We start from the raw sequence: 20,972 nt of genomic DNA, 5'->3' as shown, positions 1-20,972 counted from the left end.
TTGACACTAGACGAGACTTAAATATTCCCTAGTTATGAATAATACGGAAGGATCTATTGCTCTACATTGATGGAAAGTAGGCGTTGATGTTACACAAAACAATACCAGCAATCAGCATGTAATGATGTTGTAACAATGATTACAGATAGGGGAAAAAAGTAGACTTCGTATGAATTTTACAAGGTATTCGTAAGTGTGGTAAAGAGATAAGACTCTCAGTCAAAAAAGGTATTTTTTTACAAAGTATCTTTTACGTTTTCCAGGCTGAGTAGCCTATGATTAGAAACAGATTTAGGTACTTAATAGTCCTGTAGTATTAAACTTAATTATATTGGGTAATACAATTTCCATAGAACAGTTAATGAAGATACAAACCTTTCAACCCCTATAGAAATCATAATAATATCTCAATTAATTCTGTAACATTACTCCAATTAAAATGTGGCGATTCACTTCTGCTTGTAGGTACCTAGTAGGTACTAAGTTATTTTCTCGTCCTATTCATAGTATCACAAACAATCGATAAAGTGTGTCGACCGCATAACCGCTTTACCCGCCTCGCCCGGCGCTCGACAGTGAAAGCTGCGGTAATCGCTTTTCTCCCGCCCGCGCCAGCCGCCTGCCGCCTGCGCGTGCGCCGAGAGGAAAATCCACCGTCACACGTCCGACACGGGAAACGGGGACTCATCCATAAATTACCCGAGTTATGTACCATCGGAGAAACTGATTAATAGGCAGATGACGGATCTAATGGTCGGGTTATTACTTATTAGGGTTCCGTACCCAAAGTTTAGCTTAGTATTTGTTGTGATTAATTTGGTTATTATCACCTGCAAAATTTTTCTTACCTAAAAGTGCAATAGTGGGGAAGTCCGTCTAGCTTACATAAGAAAAGGCCGTCATATGCCAGTCTTATCTCCAATCAGATATTGTTAACCTTTTCAAACCTACTAGATGGCATTGCCCATAAAGTGGCCAAGTCACAAGTGCCCTCCAAACCTGACCTCCACCACCGAAAATTATGATTTTGGGCTCATAACTTTATAGGTAAATATGTTATTTTATAACGTTGTTTTATTTTAAATTACGGATGTCAAAAAAATGTTTGATAGCCCTGAACCCACACACATGCCGGACTTGCCCCAATTATTATTTTTACTCAATAAAAACTAAATGAGGCTTTACGATTATAACAGCATAGTTTCTTCTTCAATACCTCCTACTTACAGATGTCTGCACTATCTTGCCTGAAGAATAATAACATAATGACAATTTCACCAGTAGACAGTTTAGGTAGATATTAGATTTAGTTAATTTTATTGGACATTTACAACGCCAGAGGAGTTTCACTTGTGATTGCTCTGCTCATGGCCACTTGCGTGATTTAGTTTTCGTATTGTAAGGACTAGGAAGGCAGTTCCTAGTCCGTACAATGCCCTACTCTTCAGAACCACTGTGGTCTGTGACCCTAGCATGGCCACAATAGAAATGCGAAAATATAGAAAAACTATGGAGATAAACTAAAGATGCCGTTCCGATCTTTACAGCGGCTAATCGCGACCGAAAAAATCAATACAAATATGTATAATGTAATGCCACTTTAAGACATAGTCCAGGGGTCACCAAATGGCGGACCGCGGTCCGCATCCGGACCGCCGACCCATTGTGCAATTGTGTACCCAGCATGTTCGAAGATGATCTTCGTTCATGTTAAGGGACTTCAACATCGGCAGGATTTAATGTCAATATCTATAGCTTGCACCAATATTTCACTCCAAACTTCAGATAGATAATTAGCTACAAAAAATGGTTACTTTTCTCATTGATATCTAAAAAATATCTTTGTAATTTCCGTAATTAGTAATTACCTATGTAAATATTTTTTATACAAAATATGTGGACCGCGAAGGTCATTTCATGTCTTAAAACGGACCCCGAGCGAAACTAATTGGTGACCCCTGACATAGACTAAGTAGTACATAATATTTGAATTTTAGGGCTATAATTATTATAGCCCTAAAATTCAAATAAAATTCTACTTTATGACATACTTTATTACATTTTCCGTGTGAGAGCCATGCTTCGGCACGAATGGGCCAGCTCGACCGGAGAAATACCACGGGCTTACAGAAAACCAGCGTGAAACAGCGCTTGCGCTGTGTTTCGCCGAGCGACTGAGTTTACCGGAGGCCCAATCCCCTTTTTTTATGAAATAAGGGGGCAAACGAGCAAACGGGTCACCTGATGGAAAGCAACTTCCGTCGCCCATGGACACTCGCAGCACCAGAATAAGGGGGCAAACGAGCAAACGGTTCACCTGATGAAAAGCAATTTTCGTCGCCCATGGACACTCGCAGCATCAGAAGAGCTGCAAGTGCGTTGCCGGCCTTTTAAGAGGGAAGCCACAGTAGAAATGCGAAAGTATAGAAACTCTGTGGAGACAAACGAAGGTACCGTTCCGATCTAGCTATGTGGTCTGTGGCCATGCTAGGACTACTGGGTAACATTACTCAGCTTTGCGTAATATCTCGCCGGTTTTCTGTGTGGCCGGGTGGTCACCCACGCTTCGTCTAGCACACAGCTGCTAATGTATGTAAGTGTGTCGACGTCTCCGAGTTTCCTGGAGCGGATTCCGCACGCAGCAGCCAACACAAATATCTGCACGCTCGCTGCGTGTCTCGGAACGTCATTTTCCTAATAAAAATTGTTTCTTTTTTAATTCTTGCGTTACTTACTCAATTTGTTTAATTTTTAGCCGATTTTATATTAAGTTATAATTTATGATTGCCAAATAAAAACATTTCCTTCCGCAGTGGAGTAAAAAAGGGGCTTAAGACTTTGCAGCATGTTATGCGTAAAACGTATCCTGTCTATGATAAGTGATAACGAATCTAGAGATATTTTCAAGAGATCAATAGTTCCGGCGCAGTGAAACATTCACAGGTAAAATATTCATAATCTTTTTAGTTTTTGGCTTCCTTACCTATAGCCTATAGGGTAAATCTAAGGAATCCTCTTTTTGGCGCAAGACGCGGTCCAGTTATACAGCGGCGTATGTCTGATGTCTCATGTCAGTAACTACATCGTATATAAATTAAAAATATAATGCTTAAGTTATAACTTATTGCCTATTCAATCTGGTCTTCTGATTTATATCCAATTCATTACGTTATATTATACAATACACTTAACTAATTGCTCAAAACTAATTAATAGAGATTATAAACGTGAAAGCCTACTTCCTGAAGTAACGACAAAAATGTGGGGCTAGGTAATTATTTAATTGAAGTAATAAATAATTTTACTTCTGCTACTGACCGCTCATTATATTTTGTTATTTTAACAGTAATTGCTCCGAAGCGTTAGTTGTTTAATAAATAGCCGGCTAACAGACGCCGGATTTGGTAAAAACTGATTGATCAGTTCATCAGTTTTTTTTTCAATAACGATAAGATTAATTATTACTGGATTAATTTATGAGTTCGATTTACCGGTATCAGTATTTACATAAAATCCTTTACCCTCAACTTAAATCCAAAGTCCAGTTTTTTTTATATTTCTACGTATTTTTGCGACAATAACTATTCTAAGTCATATACCGGAACGAGCTTTTGCCCGCGGCTTCGCTCGCGTTAAGAACTATTATTATATACAAACTTTCATCCCCTATTTGAACCCCTTGGGGTTGGAATTTATCAAAATTCTCTCTTAGCGGACGCCTACGTCATAGCATCTACCTGCATGCCAAATTTCAGCCCGATCCGTCCAGTGGTTTGGGCTGTGCGTTGATAGATCACTATGTCAATCAGTCAGTCGCCTTTGAGTTTTATATATATAGATTCTATAGTACAGTGTATCTATTTAGTAATCTGCGATAGTATCTCTATACCAATGACCAAATTACAACAAAATATACCTATAGGTTCGGCTATTTAAGCGCCAAGAGCCAAGAGGTAAGAATGGTGATATACACTTTCGTATTTACAATATCGATAGATCATAGAAAATGTTGCTTAACCATATTTCGGTATTAGTTATTGTTGTTTAACAGTCGTCCAGCCACCGGCCACTTTCCTCGCAAGTCACAGACCTATGGTATTCCACGCCTCTTACATCGTGTTACAACATGTAGAGAGCTCTGCCTTCTATGGAATACCAATTTCGTCGAATGCTTGAATCACCTTACGGCAACGGCGTGGCTAATCTCTGTTGGCTAATTGTTAGCTACTAGTTTACTAATTAGTGGTTCTCTTTAGTATTGTAAATGGAAAATAAAGAAAGTAACCTTGTGTGATGAGATAAAAACATTAACATGTACATAACCAATATAAAGCATAGACATAATATATACTGTCGTATTATGTCTATGATTTAAAGTATCTCTTTACCCGTGGAAACAGAGGTTAAAGCGTGAACACTGAACAGTCAGACAAATAAACAAAAAAAAAATGAATGAAGTTCCATTCTAATTACTTATTATAATTTTACTGCATATGCTGAATGCTGGCTGCATCATATTAGGAGTTGGCTTACTTAATTTATTAGCGGGTTTTATATGAGATATATACTAAATATGTACTAGCTTAGTCATACTAAAATATGAAAACTACATAGGTAACTACGTAAGTGTTAAACCTTTTCAAGAACACAATTTCAACTTATGAATGAATGGAGTAATGTATTGGATGGCTCACGACATTGTTTACAGCTCACTTTTCAGAAGCATTGAGGTGAAGTGCCAAGTGAATGGACCCGCTATTGTGTGCAAAGTGCAGATGTGTTATTGTTACAACTGGAGGTCAGGTGGCCGTTTGTGTCTACAAAACGATACCAAAACTGATACACAGGAATTGAAAACCTCAAGACAACTTTGATGTAAACGGAGTTCATAATTAGAAAAGGAATTCTAGAGAGGGAAGGGAGTCTCTCTGGTAGTTTTAAATCTTTAAAAAAGAAGTAAAAGGGGTACCGTAAAAGAAAGTGGTTTTAAAGGAACCCCACCCGAACTGAGATTTTACTATGTGAGGGTATGATCATCATAGAAGCGGTACATCAAAACATAGATAAATTATGCGATTGTTGAAGGAAGTACGTAATTTTGTTTCTACGTGTGTCATAACTTCATAAGTAATTGTTGTTTAGTCAACAACTAGCGCGGTTCAAGTAAGCATGTAAGAAACCTGTGAGTTGTGACCTAACCTGACCTATCAATCATAATGAAATATAATTTTACAATATTTTATCATACTTATTTGTATGCCTTCAAGTGTCATACTAATTGTTAACCAGAGCGCTTTTGATGTACCACTTGCCCACGACCGCAGTCGCTCCGGTTCGATTCCCGCGTTCGCACATTTAAAATTATAATGTTTGACGCATAATAATTAGACTGGTATACTGACCCACAGAGAGCGTGATGCTCTACTGACTCCCCGAATATGCTTAGCTTGGATTCCAAAAGCTTTTTATATTCATCCTTAACCCGTTGACTGCAGCGTCAAAAAAATAATTAGACGCGTCAGTCACTGTCACAAAGAGTGTCATGGCGTTAAAACTCGACTTTTTAAAATATATCTTGATAAGGTATTATTTATACCATTGTTTGTGTTCACAGCGCAACCTGACCACCCGATACGCCATAGTGTTTCTTCATGTGTTACTGTCACAACTGGACGCACATTACACATATAATAGGAATTTACCATAAAATTGTTTACTAGGAAGTGTCGTTACGCAATATCTCGACACTTACGAGAAATATGTGATAATTTCACTCTAGGAAAAGATACGAGCAGTCACATTATTAACATAAATTAGCCGCGTTCAAAAACATACTTTATTATTACCTCATAAGTTGCATATTTGGCTGACGGGCGAAAGGAAAAAAGAGTGAAATGACAGGAAGGCCGGTCAGAACCAGCGCTGACCGGTTCCGACCGGTCGGTGTGACGTTTACTTTCGTTCAGGTTTTAGAAAATAGAAGCGGGTTAATGTGTTGCATCCTTGTTTATTCTGTAATAAAAGGTGACGAGAGGTTTCTTACTCATTTCTAGTATTTACCTACTCGATAATTATGTGAAGATGGAGCACAACGAATGACACAACAACTGACAGACATTTGTCAAGAATAATTAATTATTCATGTGTAATGACCGTTTTCTGAATCTTATCCTTTCTTAACAATCGTTATTTAATTCTTTCTTATTTATGTTAAGATTATTTTAACCCTGGCTATATTTTTTGTTGTAATTATTATTGTTTTATTATTATTAACCTATAGTTAATAATAATAAAACAATAATAATTACAACAAACAAGACAAAACTTGTGAAAAAACTTCCTGGATAGCTGACTACGAGACTGGCCCTGTGATCCAATTACTTATCTGACTTATGTAACAGATTACATAATTAAGTACAACTGCATATTTGCAAAGGCCGCTTTACTGTAAAATATGCATTTAGACTTTCGTGATACTCGGTATCTATTTAGATTCTTGCTAACATTTGTAACTTTAACTATTTACATACCTACTATGAGTATCAGCATAAAACTAATAAGACGTTAAAAGTATTAAAAGCATAATTCATAAATATAGAATATACCAGACGAGAAGATTTAGCAATAACTGCAGGAGGGTCCTGAACAAAGAGCAATGGGAATCTTTATGTTCAGACACCATAATATTCTCTTGGACTCAATTATTAGTTCAGAGGTCAGAGCACAGGTCATTACAACAATGTTCGTAGACTCTACATTAAGTAAGAATATAACCAACACGGACTGTCATCGGCTATGATGCCAATTGCCACGTCATGCTCACAGAACATGCCATGGAACTACACGAAATCATTGCAAAAGTGCGTAACGTACAGTTAAATCATCAAGTGCGTAACAGACTTGATCCATATCCGCTCTTGCAACCCCGTGTACTCACTGTGCTAATGCAACCTTCGGCGTTGAACGTGCGGCCTCGCCACTCGCCAGGACTTTCCATGGGAACCGTACAACCGATCTATGGAACAATTGTTCTACTTTAGATTGTTCCGCGGCCTTGAAGTTGGAGGAACTTGTAAAGGAACTCGTAGGAGTTTAATTGCTGGTAACTGTCAGATGTTTATTATATGTTTACCATAATAATCTGTACACTTTAAGCTCTCCATTATAACGAGAGAGTCAATTAAACTTTTACAGTCCAAAATCGTTCTAAGGGGCCAAAATTTATCGCTTCGTGGTACTTTACAACAATTATTATTATGTATAATAATTGTTGTTACTACGAACTTAATGCAGTCAAAAACATATTTCGGGTATAATTTAATTCAAAAGCTATATAAAATACCAATATTATAAATGCGAAAGTGTGTCTGTCCGTCTATCCGTCTGTCAGTACCACTTCATGCTCAAACCGCTGAACCGATTTTGCTGAAATTGGGTATGAAAATAATTAGAATCCCGGGAAAGGACATACGCGATAAACGAATTTTGTCGCAACGGAGTTGTGGTCATCATCTAGTAATATTAAGTATATTATATTTTTAGGTTTTCACAGAAATTATTACAGAAGCTATTTTCAACTAGTTCTAATCTAGCAGTAAATCGCGACAACAGAGGAGGGAATCCGAGACTCATCATTTCCAATTCCGCTTTCCAATTAATTAATTATTGAGACACTCTCTCTTGCTTCTAGTCTCTAATAGCGTAAACCAAATTCTTTTAGATGTCTTGTAGTCCTCGGTTCCTATAGAAAGCTTCCATTTTTCGCGATGGAGCCGTACATTAATTTTGGGATAAATAATTATTCCTTTTTCTTTTCAAACATTTCAGCGGTTCGGGAATCAGTGTGCGGTACAGACTTACACCATACACCTTTTTCTTAATATTATGTCTTAATTTAAGATAAAAAAAAACTTTAAAGAAGATATTAAGTTATTTTTTGTCTTCCTTTTTTTTAAGAAAAAAGTTCCATCTACATTTTATATTATTGTCTAAACACAAGTAGTGAAAGTGTTAGTTGTTTTTATCTAGTGTATATGAGTAAGTGTATATGTCGTGGAAAAGTGTTTGGCCGGTTGTGTGTCTGCTTTTCTAATTGCCGTGGACAGTTTCTACAATATGGCTTAGTTTGTAGCGAATCGTTGATGGAACTAATCATTTAAAGAGTGCCATCAAGAATTACGAATCGGAAAAGTCTGTACTTTATAATAACTTGATAGTTATGATATAACGGTTTATATCATGATAGTTATTATTTTGTGATCTGAAACAAAATATTATTCATATATGTACAACATTAAATGTATACATATAGTAACTTTGACATTATACGCGACTAACCTTGATATTTAACTGCGTAATTAAACCTAAATCAAATGTTAGTAGAGCGCCCCGCCCTACTGCAGTAGTCTCTACTTGATTATAAGCGTTTAGACATAGTTATTAGTTTATGCTCTAGGTAAGAGCTAGATTATTATTAATTACACGTTATCAAATTATGTAACACTTTAAATTTGGATTATTTATATTATATTAGGAGGTTTTGAAACTTTTTTAGATAATTATAATTTACGTATCACGATTCACGACAAGAATGTAGAGACCTCCAATTGTTATTTGTTGTGTCATCACTCATCACTATCATCATTGAAGTAGGTACAGCTTAAAAAGAAAAAATTATATTGTCCTGCAATGTAAACTAAAATGTAACAAGTAAAAAATGTCGTCTGCGTAACTAAGAATTCTTCGATTTATAATATATTGTATAATGCCATTTCATCAACTTTTAATTGATGCAAGTTTATTTAACTATAGAGCTTGTGTGCCAATTTGTTACTAAACAGTCTAATCACAGATAAAAACACGAAATGGCATGATTAAGGTTGGGTTGCACCAGAGGCGTGGTTAAAGTTAAAGTTAAAGTTATGGTTATAGTTAAATATGGCTTCCTTTAGCTTTAACTTTAACCTTAACTTTAACCGGAGAAATTCACAGATGTCTGTTGCGTTTATTTTTTTAATTGAAGCTACAGGTATCGGGATTGAGGGAATAAAAAATTGAATTATCCGTAAAAATCGACAGGAAAAATATAACACCATAGTACATTTTCAGATTTAATATGTATGAGCGAAGGTTAAATATGGCGTATAAAAATAATAAATACACAACAATGTGTAATTATTAGGGCTCAGCTTAAAAAAGTTACTACTTATTACGCCATGTATTCAGGGGCGGATCTTGAATTTGTGGGGCCCTGGGCTAATACTGCTTAGGGGCCCTACCTACTTACTCAACTTATTGCCATTTTGACAAGAAACCGTTTTCTGTAATAATGTAGGTATATCTATACTTATAATAATATTATAAAGCGGAAGAGTTTGTTAGTTTGTTTGAACATGCTAATCTCAGGAACTACTAGTCCGATTTAAAAAATGCTTTCAGTGTTAGATAGACCATTTATCGAGGAAGGCTATAGGCTATATTTCATCACGCTAAGACTAATAAGAGCGAAGAAATAGAGGAAAATGTTGAAAAAACGGGAGGAAATTATTTGAAAGGGCTTATTTGAACGCGCTAATCTCAGGAACTACTGATTCGATTTGAAAAATTCTTTCAGTGTTAGATAGCCCATTTATCGAGGAAGGGTATAAGCTATATTTTATTGCGCTAAGACTAATAAGACCGACGAAATAGAGGAAAATGTGGAAAAAACGGGGAGAAATTATTTGACAGGGCTTATTTGAACGCGCTAATCTCAGAAACTACTGGTCCGATTTGAAAAATCCTTTCAGTGTTGGATAGAACATTTATCGAGGAAGGCAATAAGCTATAAGCTATATTTTATTACGCTAAGACTAATAGGAGCGATGATTTTAATTAGCCAAAAATTTCACTGCAAGAGGTGTAAGACGTTGTCTTAGACTGCAGTAAGTAAGATTTTAAGTGAATGCACTAAATGTTTGTCTACGGCATTTGGATAATGCGCCAACCTTATGATCGGATTTTTTAAAATTCTAGATGATTTTTATTATTGCCAATATCGTCTGTTGGTTTCAGTTCGGTTGGGGGCCCTCTGTATTCGCGGGGCCCTGGGCTGCAGCCCAAAAAGCCTTATGGTAGATCCGCCCCTGCATGTATTGCCATTTGACCATGGTTATTAATTCACTTTTCATTACTCTTCAGAGATCGCCGCGGGCGAATCCGGGCCCGGAGAAAGTGGTTACATCACCACCGAATTACCTGCCTCATACCTGACGGACGCATATTACTTGTTATTATGTAGTTACCTTGTTACAATATGCCTAGCTACCTATAATATAGTTTAAGTACTTATGAGTTATGGACATGTAATGTGAGTAGGTAACTAAGTCTTAGATAAGTTAAGAAATATTTTTTGTTCTGCATCAGTCTGTACATCTCATAATTTCATAACCTGTAGGTAGAGTATGTGTATTGTTCGTCTTTTGAGCCCAAACTTGCCGACAACTCCATTTTGTAATCGCGCTTCGTTGTGATGAAAACAATCAGAATACTTACCTATTTTGTTCTTGCGTGTTGATCTTTTTCTAATAGATAGATAAGATTTGAAAGCAGTTATAGCTAATAATTAATACATGTGCAATGTAAAGTAAAACAATTGAAATAAATAGCCCAAATCTTTGATAAGGATTAAAACAAAACATAATCAGTTTCTTATCGTTAATTATTATTTTGATACCCATTTTGTTTTTTTTTTCTCTGGTATGTGATATACTAACGATATATCTATTTCATCATCATGACCATCGCCTCCGTGGCGCAATCGGCTAGCGCGTTCGGCTGTTAACCGAAAGGTTGGTGGTTCGAGCCCACCCGGGGGCGTTTATTTTTATTCCTCCGTGAACTATTACTCCGCATGTGACATAATATTGTAAATATACGTATACGTTGTAAATACCGTCTGTATTATATTATCTATTAATATTATGACGGGTGTCTCTGTGGCGATTGTATCTTCATGAAATTATGTTTCGTATAACGTATTTTTAACTTTAAGCGAAGCTTCATAATTACTTATTATTTTAGTAGTTACTATGTGAAGGTGACTCTACTATGATAATATAACATAATAATATCGTATAATTACTATATAACATAATAGTATAATTATCTTATAATATCTGTGTAACTGGTACTTAGTCTATGTTTGTCAGGTGTGAGGTGGCTAATCTTGGTCCAACGACCTCTCTATTCCCTGCAAAGACTTCTATTTAAATAGTAGTCTTCGATTCCTTGCTCTGCCTTCAAACAATCAAGTTACATCCATATAGCATTTACTTAAGTAGTAAATTACATCATACGTCTATTCTTTTTGGCGTTAACAAAGAGAAAACTCAATTACGTACCATCAGCAGCATAATTAGATATAATTCGTGATATCTCTGCGCCGCCGACCGTACCATTGCCAAAAACAAGAAAGCATGAAGAGACGAATGGAAATTCGATCTAAAATGACACGTGGGATTCGAGTTTGAAATAGATTTTGTCTAATTTTGGTATTGAGTTGAATAAACTGAGTTACTTAGTAATAAGGTGACAAATATTTTTAGTAGGGCGGTAGGTAGAGTAAGCATTGGTTGACTGTACATTTTTTGATAGTGAAGTTATGAATATTTTCTAGTATCTAGTTAGATTATTACTGGTAGATTATAATTACTGAGTTCTTAACTAAAATTATGTGTTTTCAACAGACAGGAGAGTAAAGAAAATGTGCTCTACGAGTACAAACGTAGGTATACTCTTTATCCATCTTCTACCACATCCGATATGGTCTAGTGGCTAGGATACCTGGCTCTCACCCAGGAGGCTCGGGTTCGATTCCCGGTATCGGAATATCTTTTGCTTACCTGCAACAAAAACATGAATATTAATAATCAGAGTTATTAGACTAAGGTTTGCTTTGCGATTTTATGTGCGCCCAAAATAGGACCCAACTGGAACCGTACATTTTGCGGAATATAGTAAATCTATGTCATTATCCCGTGTTCAATACATGTTTGCATACTTAAAATAAGTGCAGTACTTTCGGAGACTCAAACAAACAAAAATTATAACATTACATTAATATGAAATTAAATACAAAGAAAATAGCTGTGTAGACATGAAATGCCTCACTGAAATAAATCAGCGACAAATATTCAGACAATCTCAAAATAGACGGTTGCTTATCAGACGATTTGTCGCTCGCTTGCGGCGCGAACTTGCGCGTTACCATTCAGACGATCTCGAAATCATTTCCTCGGTTTACTTATCAGGCGATCCGTCGCTCGTTTGCGGCGCGAACTTGCGCGTTATCAAGTGACGGACGACATTGACAATGAAAGCGAGCGCGACCCCGCTGACCTCACGAACTGCCGCCTTTCACTGCGGGTGTCGTCACGCGGTACACGTGGTGGTGGTGTTCTCGCCAGAGGAATGTCTTGGCCAATTTAGGCTTTTTGTGAATGAGCTGACGGCTCACCGGATGATTAGAGGTGCCAAACTTTTTAGGTAAACGGTAATGGAACATGTTTTGCTTTATGCGACCCGTAGAGGATTTGCCCTCGTTGTTAGTTTTTTATATTTTTATTAATTTGTTTAGTTGAACGAAACCCAATTTGAGATCTGGCTTGATGCTCGTCTTTGGCGATCCGCACTCGACACTTTCTTATCGCCCGAGGAACTCATAATCTAAATTCATTTCCCCCAAAATACAGGGTGTAATAAAATTTTTGGTCTTACAGCACTGCTACTTTTACAGTAAACGGATTCATACACACCCTAAAGTATTATCGCTTAGTTTTGTTACACTCTGTATATCATATTTAAGTTCACTCTAGTCGGCCTAAAAAGAAGAATCATTAAATGTTGTTGATTGTATTGTATATTTTCCGTTTTAACTTAGTAAAACAGTATTCCTTTAATGTCAGCTTTCCTATTATGGTATCGGAGTTACAGTAAATATTGAAGGTTACTTCCAGTCTCACGGGATTTTAAAATCTGGGAGTTACCAACACTTAAAATAACACAGATACATAACGATGTCACGTAACAGTTGTGTCACTAAACACCATGTAATTGTTGGTGGACTCATTTGAATAATACACCCATTGTACACCGTACCAGGTACGCAAGCCGAACGCAGCTCGCATACACGTCTGTACGATGTTATAGTAAAGTATAAATATATATAATATTTTTACAGTAATCAGTTGAAATGAATTAGTAATAATCTATACTAATATTATAAATGCGAAAGTATCTCTGTCTGTCTGTCTGTCTGTCTGTCTGTCTGTCTGTCTGTCTCGCTTTCACGCCAAAACTACTGAACCGATTGCAATGAAATTTTGTACACAGTTATTCTAGAGTCTGAGAAAGGACATAGGCTACATTTTGATGTGGGAAAATATCTTATTTCCATGAAAATATCGATGAAAATGAATTCGCATTGCGCGTGGCCAGCGCTCATCCCGGGGGTCCTGGGTTCGAGTCCCGCAGGCGGAACAAAAAGTTTTCAATGTTCCTGGGTCTTGGATGTGTATTAAAATAATATTTCAAAAATCTTAAATATATTTTATGTATAATATTATAAAAAATCCAGAAATATATCGACGCGATGCAATGAACATTTTAGTTCTAATACGATTCAACAGATGGCGCTTTTTTTACTTCGTTGTAACATAGAACTAATCATACTTATTAGTTATTATGTTTTTGTTTATAGTTTTTAATACGTTAGAATATTATGTTTAATAATATTATCACTTGCTATAATAATAATCAATCAATCTTATCTTATAGAACTCCTACTGCATTTCTAAGGAGTTCGAGTGTGTTGTGTTGGCCTATATTCCATCCAGAAAATATTTTTACATTTTAATTCTAATATATGAAAACAGATGGCGCTTTATTTTTTACTTCATTATTATAACAGAACTAATCATACCTACTTTATTATATATTATTGTTTTTATTCATAACTAGCTGTTGCCCGCGACTTCGTCCGCGTGGATTTTAGTTTATAGCGCGCGGTGTCAACAAAATTTGTGTCAAATTTAAAAACTTTTTAAAACCCTGGTAAGTGGTACCCCTCTTAGGGCCGCGCAGCGCGCTACACCGGAATGGCAGCGCTGAAAGTGCTCGCCTCGCCGCTGCCATGCCATTCCGGTGTAGCGCGGCCCTTAATTAATCAAAATACCCAAAAACAGCTGTGCAGTGTGCACATAATCTGTACTAATATTATGAATGCGAAAGTATCTCTGTCTGTCTGTCTGTCTGTCAGTCTCGCTTTCACGCCAAACGCCAAAACTACCGAACCGATTGTAATGAAATTTTGTATACTGATAGTCTAAAGCCTGAGAAAGGACATAGGCTACTTTTTTACTGGAAAAAAGGGTTGTAAGGGTCGTAAATTTGTTCAAAAAATTCATAATAGATGACGCCGTGCGTCTTCTACATCACGCTGACGCTTGCTCAAAAGTCTTTCTATAAGAGGTGGTATCATCTTACATTTAAGTCTCGATTGTTTTCGATTGTTATATCTATTCTACGGTATTAAATAACTCAGTACTTTATCTGTGCAGGCACTGACGTAACCTTAAGACCAAATTTCACCAACGACTGTTAAAGTTAATGCTCGAATTAGTATCACGTTAGCTGTTTCGTTTTTCATATGAATGAAAGAGAAGACAGGATATTTTAACAAGCTGTTAACATTAACAGACGTTGGTGAAATTGGGGCTAAACCTATCAATGATAAATAGTTTATGGGTAAAGTTGTGTAATTGGGGGGCTAAATAAGCTTTAAAATTTGGCATAATATATAAAGTTTAACATACAAAAATGAAGTACTTATTGTTTGCACACTGCACAGCTTTATTGATTTAAGGGGTACCAGGGTTTTTTTATAAAAGCTTTTGACACCAATTTTGTTGACATCGCGCGCTATAAACTGAAGTCCACGCGGACGAAGTCGCGGGCAACAGCTAGTTAGGATATACACACATAATTAGGATCAAAAAGAAAACTTGGCATATTAGTTGTATTTGCTTGCACTGTGTAAGACAGCAGAAGAGAATTGTGTGATACCAACTACATGGCAGTCCTTAGAAGTCATAATAAAACTTCAAGGTCAGAATACCGAATACATCAGGTGACGGGTCATAATTCTTGCGCCCGCCATACATCAGCATGCTGCAGCATGATCGCATGAAAAATTGTTTTTATTATTTTTCAGTAAAATAAACCCTTTTTATGTTTACCATGCTAATCGTGCACAAGTCGTTACTACTTATTACCCCAGATGTTATTCACAAGGCATTTTACACCTGTTTGCTCCAAGTCGGTCAAAGGTCACCGAACCCTATCTACTATGACAAGAACTGGTATTTTCTGAACTTCACGACATTAACATAATTAGTCCTCGTTGACAGGGGAAAGTGTTATCAATATTTGGTGTATCGTGGGAGGGGGAGAGGGAGGGGGGATGACTGGGTACAGGAGGAGAGGGGGGATGCCTGGGTAAAGGGGGGGTCAAGAACCCGTCGCGGAGAAAGCGCGCGAAACGCGAGAGCGCGGGAATCGATTGTGCTCAATATGGTCGCGGCTTTATGATCTATAAGTGATATATTAGATGATTAGGATTATATATAGTTTATGTAAAATAGTTTTTATGGAGATATAAATAACACCTGAATAGTGCCTTCAGAAAGTAATGATATTATGTTGCGTCATGGTTTTCACATTGATGTAGGTAATGTATGATTCAGTAGTTTGTGAACCTATGTATTAAGAATTAAGATCCTAAACTCTAGTCTGGAGCCAAATTTTATATAAATCATCGTTCCTCAAATCTCCTTAGAATTTTCAAGTTATCGATTAGATGCCTATGCGAAATTATCGAAGTATTATGTGGTTGAATATTTAATGCATCCAAGTTACGGTTCGATGTATGAGAAGTGACCCCCGTAAACCTCCTGTACTGTGTAACCCCCTTAATGTGCTGAGCCTAGGTACCATTCTGTTTGTAACTCTGTACATATTCTATAGCAATAAATTATAATCAGCTTGGCACCTATTGTTGTGTTCGTTCGATAAGGTAAAAAGTGGAATTTTAAAATCGACTCGAACATTCAATGAAAATTGCGCCACAGAATAAACAATGGACTGCAGAATCGATACAAAAGGAAAGTTGTAACGCCTTATTAGTTTAATTAGGAGTTGCTTCGTACGAAAAACTTGCGATTTCCAATATAATTGCCGATTTAGAACACGATTAGGTAAGTAATGTGTTATCAAATAATTGATCGAACATTATTAATTATATTTATTGTTTCCTTCCACATTTTTGTGTTTTTTGGGAAAAGTAAGTTAATTACTTAATTATTTAAAACTTACATAATATACTTCGTATCCGCCAAGGAGCTAAATATATTGCATCCATCGTAGAGTTTCATAATTTCGTACAAGTTTTATCATATCTTTTCGCCATCGTTAGAACAGACGAAAAAAAATGTATTTATATTATAATCTTGCGACCCATAAATTTTATTTGAGTCCGACGGTACTAATATTTCACGTTAAAGACAAGAAAGTACTAGGTTTAAAAATAATTTGAGATGTACCTCTATAAGCTACATAGTACATTGTACTTTGTACTTTAATAATACTTAAACCTACAATCAATAATCTCTCTGTAAGTGAAACATAATGAGTGTGAAATGACTATGTATTATATGCTATTAGTTATTACTTACTATAAGTAGAGATATCAGCTTACTATGTTTCATCATAGCAGTGCTCGTGTTATGTCAGATAGAGCTGTTCAATTGAGACATATCCTATGTTAACGTAATGGAAGTAATAGTTATGTCTGTCGATTTCAATTTACATTAAGTAGAATGAGAATTTCTGTTATTTTTATGTGCAGGAAGCGACAAATTTATACGTGGGAGAGCCATGCTTCGGCACGAATGGGCCGGCTCGACCGGAGAAATACCACGTTCTCACAGGAAACCGGCGTGAAACAGCGCTTGCGCTGTGTTTCGCCGAGTGAGTGAGTTTACCGGAGGCCCAATCCCCTACCCTATTTCCTTCCCTACCCACCCCTATTCCCTTCCCTTCCCATCCCTACCCTCCCCTATAACCCTATTACCTCTTAAAAGGCCGGCAACGCACGCGCAGCTCTTCTGACGCTGCGAGTGTCCATGGGCGACGGAAGTTGCTTTCCATCAGGTGACCTGTTTGCTCGTTTGCCCCCTTATTTCATAAAAAAAAAAAACTTGTTCCTATTGCATAGCACATGCAATAGGAATGTTGCGCGTTCAGATCTTTTTGACACGAAATGTTTTAGGAATTCTAAGTGCTTGCACGAATTTAAAATAATATAGTCACTAATTTAAGTTATAAGCAAACAAATCGTTATTATTTAGATTTTGTATTTTGTTTTCAGAATCATTTGATACGTAATGTAATTTTTTCGTATATTTTTCACATCAATTATACTTGGTTAACCTTAAAAAATAATAGCATGCGAGAATATCGTTACCTGCTCTGAGCATCTGTGAATGAATATCTCGAGTCATTGCTCATGAAATGGAATAGAAACGTCGTCTATTATAGTTATTCTAGACGGAATTAGTAACGCTGACAGTGTAGAGGGAAACACCAAGGATCTGCAAGTCAGACAGTTTTCTCCGAGATTATGTGGAGCGGCGAAGCGGATGTAGAACTATATTATTCAAACATACAATAAACTACATGCAAGAATACTTTGTTTAGGGTGCAGAGTTTTTATAGACGCTTCACACAATATCGACTTCGAGAAATTACGAAGGATATAGGTTCTTGTTTGTATCAATTGGAAAAGCTCTGACTTATAGACCATTTTTGATGAAATTTGGCACACGTGTAGAGTAGACAGTTTGGCAAGAAACAGCTTAATTTCGGTCAAGATAATATACAATGTAGGTCTGACACAAAGATTGGTTGGACATGATGCAGCCTCTCTGCATTAGCTCATGATGGTTTAATACGAGCGATAACTAACATGACCTGTCGGACGTGTCCATCATGGTGACAATCGTGGTTACCCAGCATGGCCCAAAGTAGGGAAGAGTCTTAAAACTTTTTGCCTATGAAATATAAAACAAAAGCCAAACACACATGACACAAAGAAAGATTGAGGTTGTGAAAGTGAGCATAGTTAATAGTTATATTATTAGATATCGGTTATTTGTTATGGGTTATTTAACTACTGGGAAGGGGAAGTGTCAATAACATAAAACGTTTTATTACAGCGAGAAAGTTAAAGTTATAATTTTCTCTGTGGGATCAATCTTGGAATGAGTGAGAGAGAAGCGAAATGACTCAGAGTTCAGACTCTACTTGTTGGGCTGAATGTCAATAAAACATGCATTCTATTTTATGATAATAGTATAATTTTAACTTTTTAAAAGTTAAGAGGTTATCTTTTTTACATAGCAGCGAAGTAGAGGTTACCTGATTACAGGGAAGTCAAAAACGGGCGGGATGATTTAGTTAGTCTACGTAAGTGCCATGAAAGAAATTGATACTGTGTGGCAGATAGCGGATTTAATGAATGAAGCTTCAAAATAACAGGAGTGTGTGGTAATATACAGTATTATAATTATATTATGTTCCAAGTAGTACGGTCTACTCAAGTAGGTACGGCACGCGACAGCATATAAATAACTGTTTACTACGCGGTGTGTGACGTTTATATCATAACTTGTACTATAACTAGTAACGACAGCCCCAGGCAGAATATAAATATTACTGTGGAGCTTTACCGTAATGACAGCTCTGTGGTGGACTATTGACTGGCTTTCTACTCTTAGAGTTTAGAGTTTACTGGTAGGTCTCGGTAGGTGGTTTTTATACATTAAAGTTTATAGTATTATACATATAATATTCAGGCCCGGATCTACGTTTTAAAAAGGGGGGAGCAGAATCCCAATTTGCCGCCCTCCAAGCAAAAATAGGTAATAATTTTCATGGTCACATAGGTTTTATCCGCAGAACGAGTTCTACAGAACTTTGTTGAATTGAAGTGGCGGTGGTGAGAAGTCACGCCGAGGTCCTTGGCGACAAGGGGCGCCTCCAAGTCTTTAAACAACAGATAGAATTCTGCGAATCAACGTTGACGCGGTAGCGCGGTGCCACCGGTGGCGCACGCGGCGGTGAAGAGAGCGGCAAAAGATTGGGAGGTGGCCTCCGGCCGCCCCCCAATCTTTGCCGCCCGGGGCAAGTGCACCCTCTCGCCCCCCCTGGATCCGGGCCTGATAATATTGTATAAATATTTGTTTATATCAGATTGTTTGATATTCCTATTGTATGCTTTGAGCCTTAACGGCTTGATTGTATGATATAATATTTTGAGTTCAAGTAGCGTACAATCCCGAATCCCTCTATAACAATTTCTAAAGTCAGCGCAATACGGCTCATGTTATGACTTAGGCCTGACCGGGCGTATTAACCCGCTCGGTCGAAAAATATTATCGAGACCCCATATTCAAACAATTTTCGCACAATTTCAGATGCTTGGAAAAACAAGTACGTAATAATTATACTATTAACATTCATGGTGTAATTTGATTTTCCTGTTTTTCTTGGAAAAGGACGTGAATCCTGTAATGTAAATAAGCTGGTTAAATGTCAGTGGTTACACCATCATTACCTTCAAGTCCTAATGCCTTGATATCACACCTACCGAGTAGTGGCGTCACTGGCGAGATAGTGCTTTCAGCCCAACTCTCGGTATGTTTTGTATAGATGTGCTCGGCCGAGGGTACTATCTCGCTACTACTACTCGTATAATCGAGCCCTAAGCCTCAACCCGGTCGCAGGTTTGGGCAACCAGCCCGGGACCGGAAAGGACCAACATTAACTTTTTATGTATCCTCTCTGTAATGTCCTAACCACAAATGTCATGGTGATATTATGGTGGTTTGGTCCCATTATATTATATAATCTAACACACAAATATAATATTTGTTGTAGCTCTATATTTTTTTTCTACCTTTGTACAGTCGCAAACAGATCCGGCACCACCTTCGAGTCAATATAGTTACCAAGATAAACGGCAGCTGTCTACGTCCTTAGACTACAGCAGCTGTCCTGCTAGTGGATAATATTATGATGATGAAATTACGAATTTACAATTCGTCACTCTTGCAATTTAGTTTACCGGCATAAAAGCCTGGAAAATTACTTCTCGACAAGGATAACCACATCTAATTATTCAAGTATAAACTAAATCCACCACTTTTTATCATAAGTGTCGCAACTTCTCCCTACAAGGCAACTGAGTTTAAGCCACCAGGCCGTTTAAGGTGCGGAATATACATTTAGTCACTTAAATGTCCGAAAACGGTGGGACTTGCGCAGGCGCACGCGAGAACCCCGGCTTAGGTATTCGCAGTACGTGACGAAAAACTTGCAGGATGTTTAATACTTATTACATGGAGTATCATCAGTTTACTGGAGTTTAGGTTAATTCGAGCTTAGAAAACGTTTAGTATCATGACTCATGAGGCTAGGGATTAGGTTGAATGACAGAGGCTGAGCCAAAATAAAGAGCGAAATCATCAGACAAAAGACCTGTAGGAGTACAATTTGTATCACATACTATTATTTTCACAAGCACAGAAGTTTAGTAACATCGCAGATAAACACTATATTATATATTTTGTCAAAAGAAAATCTTGTAATTTCTTGTTTAAAATATTAAAAATACCGAATTAATCAATATAAAGTTAAGTACAACATACACCTTCAAGTCAAGATTACAAATGATCATCACACACAATGGCCAAGTACGAGTTGCTACAGCATTGTGGTGGTCCCCCAGGATCGCATACACAAGGCGAGCGACGTGCGCGGCATTTACAATAATTACTACACACAGATGCAATAACTCTTTGTATTAGAAACAGTGT

At 37.1% G+C, this 20,972-nt stretch overlaps 1 protein-coding gene and 2 non-coding genes across 3 annotated transcripts in view; 2 read left to right on the top strand and 1 right to left on the bottom strand.

Annotated features, from left to right (window-relative positions):
* The window catches only part of LOC121727930, a 42,146-nt gene that overhangs the window by 6,958 nt on the left and 14,216 nt on the right, over positions 1 to 20,972 (bottom strand). The window lies entirely within an intron of this gene.
* On the top strand, positions 10,784 to 10,857 carry Trnan-guu. Its single transcript has one exon. It is a non-coding gene; the product is annotated as a tRNA-Asn (tRNA).
* On the top strand, positions 11,797 to 11,868 carry Trnae-cuc. The gene has a single exon. It is a non-coding gene; the product is annotated as a tRNA-Glu (tRNA).

Source organism: Aricia agestis, chromosome 6, assembly GCF_905147365.1.
Source record: "Aricia agestis chromosome 6, ilAriAges1.1, whole genome shotgun sequence".
NCBI lineage: Eukaryota > Metazoa > Arthropoda > Insecta > Lepidoptera > Lycaenidae > Aricia > Aricia agestis.
This window is presented reverse-complemented; position numbering and strand designations above follow the sequence as displayed.